This window comes from Eurosta solidaginis, chromosome 1 (assembly GCF_040869045.1).
Source record: "Eurosta solidaginis isolate ZX-2024a chromosome 1, ASM4086904v1, whole genome shotgun sequence".
In the NCBI taxonomy this organism is placed as follows: Eukaryota; Metazoa; Arthropoda; class Insecta; order Diptera; family Tephritidae; genus Eurosta; species Eurosta solidaginis.
This window is the reverse complement of record NC_090319.1, coordinates 53,705,771-53,717,325: the sequence shown is the minus strand read 5'-3', so window position 1 is coordinate 53,717,325 and position 11,555 is coordinate 53,705,771.

Genomic DNA, 11,555 nt, shown 5'->3' with positions numbered 1-11,555 from the left:
GCTTATTTGTGGCATCTGCAAAATAATTACAAAGTTCAAGTACTCAACATTGTTACAAAATTGCTTTTTTATTTGTAACTAGCAGACCCGGCAGACGTTGTTCTGCCTTAAATTTCGTCTATCTGCATACATTTTAATAAGCTTTTCCCGTCTAACTCTGCCTTCGCCCCCTCTTCACTTTTTCTTAATCCTTTTATTCACTCCTCCCTCCGTATTTTTAGCTTCATCTATCTCTATCTTCGTCTCACTCTATCTATTTCTCAGTCTCCTTCTCCTTCCCTCTTTTCTCTCCTCTCAAGTTCTTCTCATTCTTCTTCATCCCTTATTACCAGTCCCAGAGGGTGGTATGTTTTTTGTTCCCGTCCCATTCCGAGTCCCAGTCCCACTCTGAGTCTCAGCCCCAGTCCTTGTCCTAATCCCAGCCCCAGTCCGTCTCTGGTCTACTTCCCAGAAAACAGCATCGTAAATACTAATATAGGCAAATTTATGTATATACCAAATTTCAGGAAAATCGAATAGGACGTATGTAAATAGGTATGTGGGTATTATTAATTCATATCTTTATTTCGACTTCGCATGCATATTTATCAGTTTTGCCAGGTTGATGCGACTAAATCGAATATCATAATGAAAATTACTTTAACGCTCTCAGCAACAGCTTTCATTTGATATCCATATTACACACACATTCTAGGGGTATCCGGGTCCACGGTTTGGCCTATATCTCGAGACCCCAGTCACCCAGCGTTATAAAAATTACCCTCTACTAAAGCACTCATCACCAGCTTTCATTTATTATCCATATTCTATAAACACATTCTACGGGTACCCGGGTCCACGTTTTGGCCTATATCTCGAGACCCAATAGGTATAAAATCTACCCTGTACTTAAGCACTCATCAACAGCTTTCATTTGTTATCCATATTGTATAAACACATTCTATGGTTACCCGGGTCCACGTTTTGGCCTATATCTCGAGACCCTAGTCACAAATAGGTATACAATTTACCATGTACTAAAGCACTCATCAACAACTTTCATTTGTTATCCATATTTTATAAACCCATCCTAGTGTTACGCCGATCCACGTTTTGGCCCATATCTTGAGACCCTAGTCACAAATTCGTATGAAAACTATCCTGTACTAAAGCACACTGTCTAGGAGTACACGGGCCCACGTTTGGCCTATATCTCGAGACCCTAGTCACCCAGGGTTATGAAAATTACCCTCTACTAAAGCACTCATCAACAGCTTTCATTTGTTATCCATATTCTATAAACACATTCGAGGGGTACCCGGGTCCACGTTTGTCCTATATCTCGAGACCCTAGTCATGCCTAGGCCTACCAAAAATACCCCGTATCAAAGTATTCATAAACAACTTCCATTTGATACCCATATTGTACAAACACACCCCAGGATTACCCAAGTCTACGTTTTTATCTCAAGACCCTAGCCAGAACGGGATAAAAAGTATCCTATGTCCGTCTACTGGTTCTTGGCTACCTCTCCACCAATTTTCTGCAAAACCTGTTCATCCGTTCTTGAGTTATAAATAGTGTAACTAACACCACTTTCTTTTATATATGAGCCCTTGGTTTTGAAAGTGGTATAAGTCATATTTTCCTTGTTTCGAGATATTTAGAGTTTTGCATTTTAAAGGACTAAAAAATATTTTTGTATTATGGAATACAAGCCAGACGCGTGCGCGTCTTGCGCAACCAATATAAACGTTTCTTATAAAATATCAACAGAAATCAGCTGTTCTATCAATCAATTAAAACTTACAGCTTGCGCTGTCTTCTAGCGTATGGTAACAACTGCCGGTAATGCAGTGCAAATATTCATAATAGTGCCATAGTACAAATAGATTTCTTTGTGTGCTCACAATCGTTTAGTTTTAACGAATTGTTTTAATAAAATATAGCTAAACAAAAGCACTACGACCAAAATTTCAGTGTAACCCCATTTAATTTGTTGCGTCCCTGGTCGCACCTATTGTATGGGGCGAAGCACTGCTAAAACAACAACAATGTCCAAAGTTGCCCAAAGCTCGCTAATAACCCGAATATCTATCTTTACAGCCAAAACTTTATTTATAGATTTGGATTCCAAATAAGAGCGAAAAAGGGACCCGTACAGAAAAACAGCAATTAGAAATAATATATGATGATTTTTCGACAGTAAATTTGTCCGAAAAAAACAAGTATTTAATATGATCGTGAAACTTATAACCATTTTTAAAAGTAAATGTGGTTTTGAAAGGTTGAAATGGCTTATACCACTTTCAAAATTAACTGCATTACTCAGAAAGTAATTAAATGCATTGCATTATAAATGACTTACACCATCAAGGAAACATTTTTATTAGTAATTAACATTTTACTCAAACTAATTTCATTGTAACTAACTAAATTATTTATTAATATTATAACGAATTTTGGGAAAGTTCGCTTATTTGCAAGCTTCTGCTAACGTTCGAATCGCTAAACTGTTGAATAAATCACTCCAATGTCCTCTATTGCAAAATGGTCTTTATTTAGATTACTTCAAGAGTAGTACTTCACAATTATACTTCACAGCCAATAGCGTGTTTAAATCAAAACTGATCACTGATTACTCAGCTTGCCCTGCTTTTATATTGTCCGTCGCTTCATTCGCATATTTCTACTAAAGTCTAGACGTTTCGCCTTCTGATATATCTCCTGGTAATTGAGCTACTTATATGCGTGTGCATGTGTGAGAACCAACTTCGGCTGATTAATAAATATGTTTGTGAGTATCTCTTCGTTGCCTTGTATGTATGTGTATAAATGCCTTTCTTTATTTAGTATCAGCTTAGTGATGCTAATATTCGTAGCAATATTTAGGGAAATAAAGTGTTTGTGAAAATTGGTGGGATAGTAAATCCATCATATCTTTACGTAATTCTTCTGTATTAGTCTAAATCCAAATCGTTATTATATGGCGAAAAAGAACGTCCTGATACCAGAAATTTATGATCAACTGTTTCAAGATTATTATCAGATGACTGAATAATTTTTAACCAAATTAAAGCTATGTTAATGTTACGATTTTGTCCTGAGCAGGCATCACTATAAGCTATGACATGCTTTTGTGTGGTAATGTCCCGAATGTGCTTTAAGATGCAGGACGCAACTTCCTGTGATCCTCTTAAGCCGATTGTTTCATCCCATGCATACATTTTAACATTTTCATTGTGGAAATTATGCAACCCTAAACTGTATACATACATGTCTTTACGAGGAGTATGAAAATTTAAGTTGAACTCACATTTTTTCACATACAGCTCATACCTAAGTCAGCACTTAGATACTTTCGACCTAAAGTGTGATGTGATCTCGTATAATGGCTCTCACATGCTGGAAAATTCAGAATATGTTCTCGTACCACTTTATTTTTTTCTTCATCTGTTTTTCTAGATGAACAAGCCATTTTGCCACGACCATCCGTTTCAGGTGTTTTAGTATTTAAGACACGGCTTAATATTTTTACATTAACAGGATTACTTGGTCATACCTGAACCGCTATCTGATGACATTGTAAAATTACTAATTATTTTGTCACACTTTGTGAACAGACTGACTTATACCACTATCAAACAAAAAAAAAAAAAAAACAAAAAAAAAACAAGTAAGGAAGGCTAATTTCGGGTGTAACCGAACATTACATACTCAGTTGATAGCTGTGGAGACAAAGTAAGGGAAATCACCATGTTGTAAAAGGAACCTAGGGTAACCCTGGAATGTGTTTGTATGACACGTGTATCAAATGGAAGGTATTAGAGAGTCTTTTAAGAGGAAGTGGGCCATAAATCTATAGATGGACGCCATTTAGGGATGTCGCCATAAAGGTGGACCAGGCCTGACTCGAGAATTTGTTTGTACGATATGGGTATCAAATGAAATGTGTTAATGATAATTTTAAAAGGGAGTGGGCCTAAGTTCTATAGGTGGACGTCTTTTCGAGATATCGCCATAAAGGTGGACCAGTGGTGACTCTAGAATTTATTTTGTACGATATGGGTATCAAATGAAAGGTGTTAATGAGTATTTTAAAAGAGCGTGGGCCTAAGTTCTATATGTGGACGCCTTTTCGAGATATCGCCATAAACGTGGACCAGGGGTGACTATAGAATTTGTTTGTACTATATGGGTATCAAATGAAAGGTGTTAATGGGTATTTTAAAAGGGAGTGGGCCTAAGTTCTATAGGTGGACGCGTTTCGGAATATCGTTATAAAAGTGGACCTGGGTTGACTCTAGAATGCGTTTGTACAATATGGGTGTCAAACGAAAAGTGTAATAAGTGTTTTAAAAGGGAGTGGGCCTTTGTTCTATGGGTGGACGCCTTTTCGAGATATCGCCATAAATGTGGACCAGGGGTTACTCTAGAATTTGTTTGTACGATATGGGTATCAAATGAAAGGTGTTAATGAGTATTTGAAAAGGGCGTGGGTCTTAGTTCTATAGGTGGACGCCTTTTCGAGATATCTCCATAAAGGTAGACCAGGGTGACTCTAGAATTTGTTTGTACGATATGGCTATCAAATGAAAAGTGTTAATGAGTATTTAAAAGGGAGTGGACCTTAGATCTATAGGTGGATGCCCTTTCGAGATATCGCCATAAAGGTGGGCCAGGGGTGACTCTAGAATTTTTGTGTATGATATGGGTATCAAATGAAACGTTGTAATGAGTATTTTAAAAGGGTGTGGGCCTTAGTTCTATAGGTGGACGCCTTTTCGAGATATCGCCATAAAGGTGGACCAGGGGTGACTCTAGAATTTGTTTATACGATATGGGTATCACATGAAAGGTGTTAATGAGGATTTTAAAAGGGATTGGGCCTTAGTTCTATAGGTGGATGCCTTTTCGAGATATCGCCACAAAGGTGGGCCAGGGGTGACTCTAGAATGTTTTTGTACGATATGGGTATCAAATGAAAGGTGCTAATGAGTATTTCAAAAAGGCGTGGGCCTTAGTTCTATAGGTGGACGCCTTTTCGAGATATCGACATAAAGGTGGACCAGGGGTGACTCTAGAATGTTTTTGTACGATATGGGTATCAAATGAAAGGTGCTAATGAGTATTTCAAAAAGGCGTGGGCCTGAGTTCTATAGGTGGACGCCTTTTCGAGATATCGACATGAAGGTGGACCAGGGGTGAATCTAGAATTTGTTTATACGATATGGGTATCAAATGAAAGGTGTTAATGAGGATTTTAAAAGGGATTGGGCCTTAGTTCTATAGGTGGATGCCTTTTCGAGATATCGCCATAAAGGTGGGCCAGGGGTGACTCTAGAATGTTTTTGTACGATATGGGTATCAAATGAAAGGTGTTAATGAGGATTTTAAAAGGGATTGGGCCTTAGTTCTATAGGTGGATGCCTTTTCGAGATATCGCCATAAAGGTGGGCCAGGGGTGACTCTAGAATGTTTTTGTACGATATGGGTATCAAATGAAAGGTGTTAATGAGTATTTTAAAATGGCGTGGACCTTAGTTCTATAGGTGGACGCCTTTTCGAGATATCGACATAAAGGTGGACCAGGGGTGACTCTAGCATTTGTTTATACTATATGGGTATCAAATGAAAGGTGTTAATGAGGATTTTAAAAGGGATTGGGCCTTAGTTCTATAGGTGGATGCCTTTTCGAGATATCGCCATAAAGGTGGGCCAGGGGTGACTCTAGAATGTTTTTGTACGATATGGGTATCAAATGAAAGGTGCTAATGAGTATTTCAAAAAGGCGTGGGCCTTAGTTCTATAGGTGGACGCCTTTTCGAGATATCGACATGAAGGTGGACCAGGGGTGAATCTAGAATTTGTTTGTACGATGTGGGTATCAAATGAAAGGTGTTAATGAGTATTTTAAAAAGGAGTGGGCCTTAGTTCTATATGTGGACGCCTTTTCGAGATATCGCCATAAACGTGGACCAGGGGTGACTCTAGAATGTGTTTGTACGATATGGGTATCAAATTAAAGGTATTAATAAGGGTTTTAAAAGGGAGTGGCCCGTAGTTGTATATGTGAAGGCGTTTTCGAGATATCTACCAAAATGTGGACCAGGGTGATCCAGAACATCATCTGTCGGGTACCGCTAATTTATTTATATATGTAATACCACGTACAGTATTCCTTCCAAGATTCCAAGGGATTTTGATTTCGCCCTGAAAAACTTTTGCATTTTCTTCTACTTAATATGGTAGGTGTCACACCCATTTTACCAAGTTTTTTTCTAAAGTTATATTTTGCGTCAATAGACCAATAAAATTACCATATTTTATTCCTTTTTTTGTATTTGGTATATAATTATGGCATTTTTTTCATTTTTCGTAATTTTCGATATCGAAAAAGTGGGCGTGGTCATAGTCGGATTTCGGCCATTTTTTACACCAATACAAAGTGAGTTCAGATAAGTACGTGAACTGAGTTTAGTAAAGATATATCGATTTTTGCTCAAGTTATCGTGTTAACGGCCGAGCGGAAGGACAGACGATCGACTGTGTATAAAAACTGGGCGTTGCTTCAACCTATTTCGCCCTTTTTCACAGAAAACAGTTATCGTCCTAGGAGCTAAGCCTCTACCAAATTTCACAAGGATTCGTTAATTTTTGTTCGACTTATGGCACTAAAAGCATCCTAGACAAATTAAATGAAAAAGGGCGGGGCCACGCCCATTTTCAAATTTTCTTTTATTTTTGTATTTTGTTGCACCATATCATTACTGGAGTTGAATGTTGGCATAATTTACTTATATGCTGTAAAGATATTAACTTTTCTTTTAAAATTTGAATTAAAAAAATTTTTTTTTTAAAAAGTGGGCGTGGTCGTTCTTCGATTTTGCTAATTTTTATTAAGCCGACATAAAGTAATAGAGTAACGTTCCTGCCAAATTTCATCATGATATCTTCAACGACTGCCAAATTACAGCTTGAAAAACTTCAAAATTACCTTCATTTAAAAGTGGGCGGTGCCACGCCCATTGTCCAAAATTTTACTAGTTTTCTCTTCTGCGTCATAAGCTCAGCTCACCTACCAAGTTTCATTGCTTAATGCATATTTGGTAATGAATTATCGCACTTTTTCAATTTTTCGAAATTTTCGATGTGTTGATGACAGACGCCGTAAATTCCTTCTTTGCGACCTGCGAATTGGACCAACAAACTCTACAATGCTGTTTCAAAAGATTTCCCTATTTAGCGAATATGTTGGTGCGAATGTAAGAAGACAATCAATCTCTTCAAATTTTACAGCATGAGTATACCATGCTAATGGGCTTGAAGTTTTTGGGGACTCGCATGGTCATTCTTACCCACCTTACCCAACAACATCAACTAACATCAATGTTTGTTGGAAACAAGATTTATAAAGTGATGCTGTGAAAATATTTATCAGACTCATAAACATTTTTTCAATAACTTCATTTAGTACCAAAGATAGGATACAGTAAGGACCAGACGATTTGTCGAAAAATCGTATTTAGGTTGAGTATTTTGAAGCTCATCTGTAAAGTATGGGCAATCCACTAGAGCGCAGAGTATATAATTTCTTAAACAAGTTGACATTTTATATAACAATGGTACCAGAATTTTCGCTCAGAACCTTTCAGTTCTTAATCGACCATCCAAACGTAGAGTTGGAAAGTTGTGTGTGGTCTTGACATTTCCTTAGTTTAAGTAAGTGAGCCTGCGGAAACCATGATGAAATTAATATTCAGGTGCTCTCATCCCGTTGACGGTTTCCCTTATTCTGACAAGTTCGGCTTGCATAATTTAAAGGGTTGTCTATCATAACAATATAACAATGGTACCAGAATTTTCGCTCAGAACCTTTCAGTTCTTAATCGACCATCTAAACGTAGAGTTGGAAAGTTGTGTGTGGTCTTGACATTTCCTTAGTTTAAGTAAGTGAGCATGCGGAAACCATGATGAAATTAATATTCAGGTGCTCTCATCCCGTTGACGTTTTCCCTTATTCTGACAAGTTCGGCATGCATAATTAAAAGGGTTGTCTATCATACATAACTGCCTTTGAATTCTACTACGGTCGGAGTAGATTTTACAATACGTTTAGAAATGTAATTACTATATAAACCGCGCACAGAATTTTTTAGACATAAAGATTAACGTAACTTTGTATTCCCCAAAAGACTATAGGTAAAATTTAGGAGGAAACTTATTTTTTTGAGGAAACTTGGACGAAAAATGAAGCAAATTAAATTTATTACTTTTGTGGTACAAGTAGAGCTGCCGAAAAAGTGAGGTTATGTTGTTGACATCCCCTTTATTATTACATCATATGCGGAAACAATCAAACAATTTTTCACTTGCTCTATAAGCCTAGCCTCGCAGCGACAAGATTCCTGCCAGGAGAACATTTAAAGCTTAGTCACTGTAAAAGGGGCTGATACTTTACGGCAAACGCCCGGTTATCCCATCTTAATGATCCGGTGTCGGCTAAACAATTTTGCATGTAATCGCAACAGCAACTATTTGAGATACATACTATATGCTTGTTTCAATTGGGCCCTGTTTTTAGTAGTTGTTTAAGCTTAGCTTAAACTTAGTTTGCTTAAACTAACTTTTAAGACAAGGCACATTAGCGACATCTGCCTGTCACAGTTCATGTGGAAAAAATATGAGAAACACTGCTACTTAAGCCTGTTATTGTGCCAGAGCGTTCCAGTGAGAGTTGAACGTGATACGGAGCTGGAAAACTCACCAGATGATGGCTATAGTGTTGTTTGAAATATTTTAATCTTTTACTTCTTAAGATTAGCTAACGGTGCTCTAATTTGCTGTGGATATCATGAGCCCCACGGCAAGGCCAGTTTCAACGCAATGACAGAAACCAAGCGTATTTTCGACGCTGGTCAGTAGTGAATTGGTTGAGTTACTTGCACCTGGAATGAAGTTTGTGCATCAGATGATCACGGTAGTTTTGCTAATTGAGCTTGCGAGCCAGAAAAAACAATAATCGCTTAAGTTTTATTTAAAGCGATAGGTCTTAAGACACGAACACAATCAACTTTTTTGCGTCGTTTTGGCGCTGGCGTCAGTTTGAAAGAACACATTTTGAAAGTTTTGCTGCCACAATGAATGCAAAAAGAAAACAAAAATTTTGATTTTTCTACATTAAAAAAATTTAAATCTTAATATATAAAAAACACGTGTTTGAGGCTGATGGACTCCTAAACTACTGAACCTATTTTGAATTTGTTTTGCACCCCGTGTGTAGTTTGATCTAGCTTGAAACATAGGATAGGTAATATCTCAGTTTATAGTCGCAATATTATTTTATTGCAATTTTTTTTATTTGTATATACGCAATATTAAAATGTTACGTATACGCAGTGGCACTCATATTTTCAGGTGGTGCGGATATACTTCCGTGTAATTGCTTGGTGTTCAATTAAACAACCTGCTTATTAATAAAAAATATTATATCGAATGATATCAAGTATAGCACATCACCAGACCCACCGAGAGGGGGGTGGGGGGAGGGGGTTTCTGAGGGGGCCCGCGATTTAGAGGTAATATGACATTATTTTAATTACAGGAGAGTCTTTAGTCGTTCCATGTGCAATTTTTAAGCCGAATTTCAAAAGCAACAAAAATCTGCATTTCGTTTTAATATTATAGTGAAGTGTGAAAAATAAAAATTTATATATATATAAAAAAGGCTAAAATGTGTGTTAGTTGGTCGCCGGTGTTTGAAGAGATACGCCGGTCGATTTTGTTCAAACTTTCACACAAGTTGCGTAAACCTCACGCGGCGGTTACTACAGGTACAGGGTATCGAGATATAGGCCAAAACGTGGGCCAGTGAATGCCTAGACAGTGTTTATACAATATGGATATCAAATAAAAGCTGTTGATGAGTGCTTTGGTACAGAGTAATATATTATCCAAAGACGGACTGGGATTAGGACTAGGACTGGGACTGAGACTCGGAGTGGGACTGGGACTGGGACAGGAATAAAATACATACCACCCTCAGGGACAGGCAATAAGGGATGCAAAAGAATGAGAAGAAATTGAGAGAAGATAAAAGAGATAAGGAGAAGGAGATTGAGAAAGAGATAGAATGAGACGAAGATGGAGATAGATGAAGCGAAAAAGACGGAGGGCGGAGTGAATAAAATGTTAGGAAAAAGTGAAGAGGGGGGGGGGCAGAGTCAGACGGAAAAAGCTTATTAAAATGTATGCAGATAGGCCAAATTTAGGGCAGGACAACGTCTGCCGGGTCTTCTAGTAATTTAATAAAAATAAAATTAAAAATTTTAATCACTTCGTTAATGGACAAAAATCAGCGAAAAATGTCTCGTTATATAAAGACATATTCTTGCTAAACTTTGATTTTTAAATTTTGACATAGAAATTGCAAAAATATTTATGAGAAGTAAAAATATAAAAGTGGAGCGCACATTACTTTCATTGGAAAGTTGGTAGGAAAGGAGATATTATTAGTCAATCAATTGCGCTCCACTTTTAAAAGGAGGTAATTTAAAAGTTTTGCAAGCTCTAATTTGGCAGCCGTTGAAGATATCATGATGACATTTGGAAGTAACATTACTCCTATTACTATATGTGTTCTAAATAAAAATTAGCAAAATGGGATGCCGAACACGCCCACTTAAAAAAAGGAAAGGAAGTCAAATTTTAACAAAAAATTGAATATCTTTACAGTATATAAGTAAATTATGTCAACATTCAACTCCAGTAATGATATGGGGCAAAAAATACAAAAATAAAAGAAATTTTCAAAATGGAAGTGGCTCCGCCTTCTTTCATTTATTTTGTCTAGGATACTTTTAATGCCATAATATCATATCATATCTCATACAAAATAAGATACTACATGCTAATCTTATTTCATCAGGGGAAGAAAGCATGCGGAAGTGAGCTATTTGAACCATAGGCAATTCGCATACAAACTAGACCAATATATACCTGCGACTACAACATCCAGCATCAGATATGATCGTCAACATCTTAAAATACGATATGGCACGGGATGTTGAAGCCATATCCAGGTACATATGTCAAGAGAGTTTCACTTACCTGGGGTTCAAATAGTTCACAACCTTTGTATTGTCTAATGGTTGGATTTTTATTTTCTGGGAAGCCGAAGGTGGAGAAATGGTTGGGGTATCTTTTGTTAGGAGCAGTATATACATTATTTCTTGTCTTGAAGAATAAAATTTTAATATATTTTTTCTGAACTTCATTAATGAAAAAATGTGTGTATGCGAAAAAATAAGATCTTCAATCAAAAGTGAAATTTTAACAAGTATAAAATTCATTATTCAGTCAACAAAGATTCATAAACTATATACAGTTTTTGATCATCAAAAGTATTCATATTTGATTATTTCTTTTGTTCAATTGTATGATAACTCATTTTTTAGTCAGAAAGAGTAATCAAATTGTATTGATATGTGGAGAAATTCAAAATTTTATCACCTAAATGCTGAGTGGGTTGATACCCATATCGGTCACATTCTAGAGTCACCCCTGGTCCACCTTT